Source organism: Belonocnema kinseyi, chromosome 5 (assembly GCF_010883055.1).
Source record: "Belonocnema kinseyi isolate 2016_QV_RU_SX_M_011 chromosome 5, B_treatae_v1, whole genome shotgun sequence".
Taxonomy (NCBI): Eukaryota; Metazoa; Arthropoda; class Insecta; order Hymenoptera; family Cynipidae; genus Belonocnema; species Belonocnema kinseyi.
The window spans coordinates 83,509,714-83,517,104 of NC_046661.1; positions in this window are offsets into that span (position 1 = coordinate 83,509,714).

Sequence of the window (7,391 nt, forward strand, 5' to 3'; positions counted from 1 at the left end):
AGCGATTGACCAAGTGTATAGAGCTCTAAGGAGATTATGTTGAAAAATAAAAAAAAATTGTTTTTATACTTCATTCTAAGGACTTATTGAACTACCCTCGTAATATCATTGCTGCACATGAATCAAACATTGGACGTCCACATCCATCTAGCAGTAGAGTTCCTACAGCTGAAAGTAATTGATACAACATAGAGGGACTCGAAATTCCCGATGGCGAGGAAATAACGGACGAAGGGAAAACCATTGCAAAAGTTCTTGGTACTGTTGTTCACCCATACCGGATTTCACGGCAATTTGTTGTCTTACATAAAGAGCTAAGGGATGTGTTTCCCTACGATTCCATATATGTGGTTGTGAGCGTTACTCATTAACAATGGCTACAATATATCACTCACTATGCTTATAACTCAGGCGTAAGTAGATTGTTAAAACTACACTAAACAAAAAGTTCCAGTCAAAGTTACTAGACGCGTCTGGTTAGAAAAATTACACTTATTTTAATCCTAAATTATGGATTATATGACAAGAAAATTCTAGTTTTTAAACTCTTGTTCATTTTTCCTTGTCATAATTATTCTGGCTAATATTTCTTCTAACAAAGGTGTCGCGATCTTGAGTTAATGTCCAGAAATCTGTTTTCTGTTTCATGTCATGTTGCTGAACGTGTTAAGTAACGCTTTGTCATGAATGTCCGATTCTCGAACAATGACGATTTGTTAAATGTATTTTCAGATATACACGGAAGGAAGTTAGGTAAAACCGTCGTTCTAGCGTGGAGAGAGTTGCTGAACTTCTGTTTTGTATGGCGCCTGCTCACGATTCGGGACACTGGTTATCCCAAACTTAGAAAGAACAGTCGCTCCGAAACGTGGGTGCTATATTTTACTAAATTGCTCAAGCGCGGAACTGTGCCCCACGCACCGATTATGCAGAACGGTTTGACTATACTGTTGATTAAACGGTTCGACCTGTTCGGGGTAATGGTGCTCTCGAATGAGTGCAGCCATTCTACTAAACAGAAGTAGCGCTGTTCACTGTGTGATTGGCGCGACAATTGTACGTCTCGGGTGAGCAGCTCTATGGAAGTTCTCTCTGTGTATAAGTATAAATAATGAATATATTGAACCGCGGATTTAGTTGTGTTATAAGAAAAAACTGCGTGTTATATGTCTAAACGCCAGTGGTACAGGAATACTTTCAAACCAAACACATATTTTTTGGTTGCCTTTAAGAAATATTCTCGAAAATATTAACGTTGTAGACAATAAATAAAGTGTATTTTTGAGAATTTTGGTATTGACTAAGTGATCTGAGTGCATGTTATGTAAAACTTCGATAAAAATAGTCTTATCGAATAGTTTCAGAAACAAAATGCATCAAAAATATGCTGATTTTGCCTCAAATGTTTAATCTATCACCATTTATTAATATATCCATATAGAGATTATAGGGAGACGAAATTTTAGCGCAAAGGAACATAGTAGTTGCACTTGTTTATCGGAAAATTTTGTTAGATTATTTTCTTTGGATAATGTTATTTCAGGATATAGGATATGGGATATGGTTGGCTGCCTTCTTATTTTTCTTTCTTCTTCATATTTTTTGTCGAAGAAAAGAATGTTTTCGTTTCTTTTTTAGAAATTTTTTTTATCTTTTTAAAAATTAGAATAGGAACATTTTATGGTGGTTGGCAAAATTTAGTCGTTAGATTATTTTTAGGAATTATGAACATAAACTAGTTATTTCTCATCACTGATGGATTTATATCTATGATTTCATTTTAGTTTAATTCAAGACTGTTTTTTCTGAGTCTTATTTTAATACTTACCTGAAATGATTCCTAAAATAATACTTATTTTAATAGGAACGCTGGTTATATCACAGTGCTACAAGGACGATAGAGCTTTACGAGCGAGCTGATCGTCTGTATGCAGAGGCCGCTGAAATGGCACAGGAACGGATCGATGTATATCGGCGTCAACAACTAGCTGCTCTTGTCGAACAAGAAGACTATATGTATAATATTCCTGAGACCCCTTTTCGGCATGATGCTGAAAATTACAGGCATTCTCAAGACTCCTATTATGGATCTTCTCGGGCCCCTATTAATGGATTTAACTACAGGGATTTACACGCCCAACCGTCTAGACTTAATGTTGGTATTGTATCTCATGCATCGGCAAATAGTTCTCCTTCTGATTCTTTCCAAAATTTATCTGTGTCCACGATCGAACCACGTTAAACAGTGGGATAGCAGTTGAGCGCCACGTACTATTTGAAACCTTGATTTGGAACCAAAATCCAGTATGGCCCCGAAATTTTGGTTAGTTTGAATGCATATCAATTTTAGTAATCTTGTTACGAAACCACCATGTTTTCAGACTACTACGCCCCCAGAAAAGTCAGCGATAAGATAGTCCTTTAATGTACCTTCCAGCTAGTGGCAGTTAATTAGTTCTAAACGCCACCGCACGGCCAGTTAATTAGTTCCACAAATCGCCACTGAATAACGCTCAAGTTATCTCATTAATTTACTATGCCTTTGAAATTAAAAAATCGCCAAGACCCATGAATCGAAATTGGAAATGCAGCTTACAATTTTTCTGAGGATAAGTAGGCCTTTTCAGAATAAAAATACATGAAAAAATAATCCATAAGACCTAAGAATTTAAATTGTAAAACAAAGAATTTCTCTAAATTCTGATTTCACTATTAATTGAAATCATTTTTGCAATTTTGATTAATCCAAAGAAACTTAATTAACATTAAATTATCCTATGTCATTGAGAAATATATAAGCGTTTGCAAGATCTTTTTCTAAATTTCCCAAATTTAAATTTTCCTTGTGGATTGGTTGATAACGCGGTATTTTCGTGACGTAGTTCCACGTGGAAGTACAAGCCGGTCGCTTGGATGACAAAGTGTCGAGTACACGAGAGATGGTTGTAAGAAAAATCTCAAAAAAATGGAAGTGTAAGCAAGTCAATTTTTTAAGGACAGCAGGCCCCAAAATAAAAGTTTATCTATCAGTGTAGCACACAAATGTAAACTGATGTTATTTTATTTTTCTAATATTGAGTATTGACATGTCCACCTGTTTTGCTGGTGCTCACTTTTCTGATACTTCTCGACACTTTCCCTATGACTGACAGTTTAAAAGTGTCTAATTGCAAGCGAACATAACACTTTTCTGCTTTCCTTTAAAGCTTATTTAATTAAACTATGGGCTATTTGTGCTCTTCTATATCCTGCGGCAAACTTTGGTTTTAGAGTGTAGGTAAGTAATTTCGAAGTGCTAGGTTTTATTACGGTTTCATCATGCGGAGATTTTCTATAGGAGTCTTCTAACCTTAAAAAGGTTATATCATTACATTTAACGTTTCGTGTTTTAAAAATAAACAGTTTTATTAGGGTTTTGGCAATTTTTGATTGGGAAGACAGCTGATTACCTGTGACACTGAGTGGGAAGTTGTTTCGGGAGGTATATCGGAGGAACGAAAAACTGAGCAGGTTTACAAAAAAAAGTAAATATGCCTCTTCCATCGTCAAAGGAGGTGTTTTCACTCCCATTGTCTATACCACTGGCCAGATTCTCAGTTCTTGGGCGAAGTTTCGAACCGTTCCGTGAATGGCCTACCAGATGTTATGTAGACAATCATACACTAAACACGGGACGGATTCTGTTTTGTCCAGGCAATCTACTTGGTTAGCTGATGCATGCTACTTTGATCTTTTATTTCATTGTCTGTTTTAGCTTTGGATTAGAATCAGCAAAAGCTCTCGCAGTACCATAAACTGAAAAATTGATAGTCCAGAGGTCGGACTCTTCCAAAATATCCTTGTCCTGAAATCCGGATCAGATTTCAGGAGGTTCTTGCTTTCCACCGTTGGTCCTAATGCCGCATTCTCCTTTTCGTCTAGAATGATCGGCACTGTTTGTTGATCTATTGTCGGGTGATCCGCGCTTTTGATCGTTTTGAACCACGTCTACAACTTTATGTTGGTTTAGTAGTGTCATTGTTGTTTTTGCAAGCAGCTATGGACAAGGATTTGTCCGTACTTTTACACTCTCCGAAATTTCCTCTAAACAATGAAGGAATACTTTTCCGGTTAAAGTGCCATCGTTTGAGAATTAAGTTTGAAGACAGATCCTTTAACGGTTAGAGTACGAGTCGTTTAACCAAGATACGTTTTAACGATAAGCGACTATACTTTAACGCGTAGCAGGTGCAGTTTAAGGGTTAAAATGGGACGTAGTCTTACCGAAAAATAATGTACGCGCATGCGTGAAATCGCATCACCGCGCTTTTCAAATTCAATAGTTTAACCATTAAAGTGCATACTTTTAGCGTTAATCCAAGAATCGTTCCACGATCAAAGTGATTGTCTTCTGAAGATGAAAAGGCGTGACTCTATGATTTAGTTGACATCATTTCAGCGTTAAACTAGATCATCTAAGAGTGAAACGAAACTGCTTTTCAAGTATTCTACTTTAACGATTAAAGGACCAACTTGATACAGGGATATGCGTCTTTATATTCTGAATTGTCTACTCAATTAAGTATAGTTAAAGATTAAGTTTCTCCAAGCTCTGTAGGCTTAGAGGTACACATTCTCATCGTGACACTCGCGCTACGCGCTCGATTTCCGACAGACATTTGTAAACAGGTTTTGTTGGATTTTTTTTCTCGTAACCTTCGTCGTTTTTCTACACATTTTTTTTTATTTTACTTTTTTCAACGTTATTTTTCACGAATAAAACAAAAAGTACGCGTCCTATCAAGAAGTGAATCTTAACGAAATTGTAGATCTGTTTTGGGAGAACCATTTTTGTTAATTCATCTTTTTTTGTATCCTACATAGTTTGCCCACAAAATGGAATTATTTATTTTCCATTATTTTTTGTGCAATCAAAATTTGAATTTTCGATTTTTGAAGAAAATCCAAAAATTGGTTATGATAATCTTGTAGGGATTTCAAAAAGAAATGTTTTTCTTCTTTTGACTTTTTTTCATATCGTGCGTTTTTCGGCTTCAAATTTTGATTTTCTGTTGATTAAAAAATTTTTGAAAACGCTATAACTCTGAGAATTTTTTTTTTATTGAAAAAAGTCATAAGGATAAATTGTTTGTTCTTTTCAATACTATAAATATCCGTACATAGAATTTTCAAATTCAGAAAAAAGTGGTCTCAAAAATTTTGAAAATGCGCTCACTTTTTGAATTTTTATCAAAAATGGCTGGTTAACGAACTTGTCCTTTCTTTTCCTTTCTTTCCTTTCTTTCCTTTCTTTTCCTTTCTTTCTTTTTTCAGTTGAAAAAGCGTTCTTCTTTTAGTCCTCTTATCCCTCTTCATTTTCCTCTTTCTAAATCAATACAATTTATAGCCTTTCCTAATACTTTTTGTTGGAGCTACCTCTATGTTGCATAGTTTCTTTTTCAATTCTCTTGACTGTAAATGGTTCATAATTATTTATACATACATAGTCACAAAGAAGTACGTGACTATCATCTTAAATTTTTTTTGAATTTATCGTTCATAAGTAATTTTACTTTAGTCCAAGCATTACGTCTAAATAATGAGTGAAATTCAAGAAAAAAATTCCTATTTGCAATCTTGAATGAAAAAGTTTTGTTAAGGGGTTCTTTTTGACATATATAAAATGCTAAAACAGATCAATTGTCAAACGGATAATTTCCATTGCATTTTAGAGCAAAATGTCTGACAAAAAATGAAAGGAAACAAAATTCTGAACAAATTTTGTAAACAAAATAATCCGCTAACTTCTATTGGTTCCGAGTTATGATGTAATAAAAAATCCCCATTTTTTTGGATTTTTAGCGAAAAATCACTACGTTTCAAAAAACAGGGTGTATCTTCACACATAATTACTGTACGGAAAATTGTTTCACAGGTGAGTGAAACCAGAATCAATTTGCTGTAATCAACAACAAAAAATATCCTACCACAGTTGGCCATTTTTGCCTGTTTTTATGAGCAAAAAAGTGGACTTTAGTTTTTTCCAAATAAATCCTGTCAAGTTCAGTTTACGTTGATTGTGCCAGAGGATGAAAAAGAGTCTACAAAAATCTGCGTATATCTGAAAAAAAGTCTTTCAGACCTATTATTTTGGGAATTATAAGGTTTTAAATTTTTTTTTGCATTTTTGACTAAAAAATAAGAAGTTGTGATTTTGGAAAATGCCTCATTTTCTGTAGATGCCACTACAAAGTTCCTAGAGAATAAATGAAAGTAAAGCCAATTTGGCGTAAGATAAAAAAAAGGAGCCCAAATATTTCACGAGATATGACCTTGGAAAGTCGACTCTTCATTCATAGGCACCTGAACGTACCGTAAAGTAGAACTACTGTCATATTTAGAAATTTTTGTCCCAAATAAGTGTATATGATCCATTTATCATGTATAATATGTCTTTTGACATTGATAAATAAATAATTGTTTATAACAAAAGGTTGCCATCACTATTTATGACTATTTTGGCCATTTTTTATCGATAAACAAATTGTTTTTTTAATAATTGTTTCGAATAAATACTTTTTCTGCAGTCACTTTTATACTTACCTCCAAGACACTTGTAATTCTTAGTGATTTCTGTAAATTGTACATAATATGCTATGACCATTTTTTCGCATAAAGAATAAGTAACTAATTGATTAGTTGAAAGTAATTACATATTAAACGTAATCAAATATTAAGAAACCGACCTCCTCGATGGTATGGAAATGAGTATTTATTTTCATACAAAGTAATACATTCAATAATTTATTTGAAATTTTTCATATTATTGAATTAAATATCATATGTCATTATTTTTAACTAATCAATCACTTAATTATTTTTAATGCCAAAACATGGTCTCAGCAAATCATGCATAATTTACAGAAATCACTGCAAATTACAAGTTTCTTGGAAGTATGTACGGAATTTATTGCAATTAATCACATTTTTAATTAATTATAAAGCTTTAGTGCTAAAAAAGTATTAAAAATGATTATGAAAAGATTTTATAATAAATAATTATTAAAAAACTATTTCTTTATTAATAAAAAATATATATTACATCTTTAATCAATGCAAAGTACTTTTTTGCACAAAAGTAGCCAAAAAGTACTCAACAGTGTTTATACGAATATTTTGTTACAAGAAATTATTAATAAAAATATTTGTTTATGGATAAAAAACATATTACACATTTTTAATTAATTACAACTATAAAAGTGTTGCCAGGCGGCTTCGAAGTCACCGGACATTCAAGTGAAATTTCTTGTAATTGATTTTACAGGAAAAAGTTTGAAACAAAAGTTGGCCCACTCCCAGAGATGCATATGTTCATTGGTATATCGTTTTTTGATAAAATTGATATATTTGGA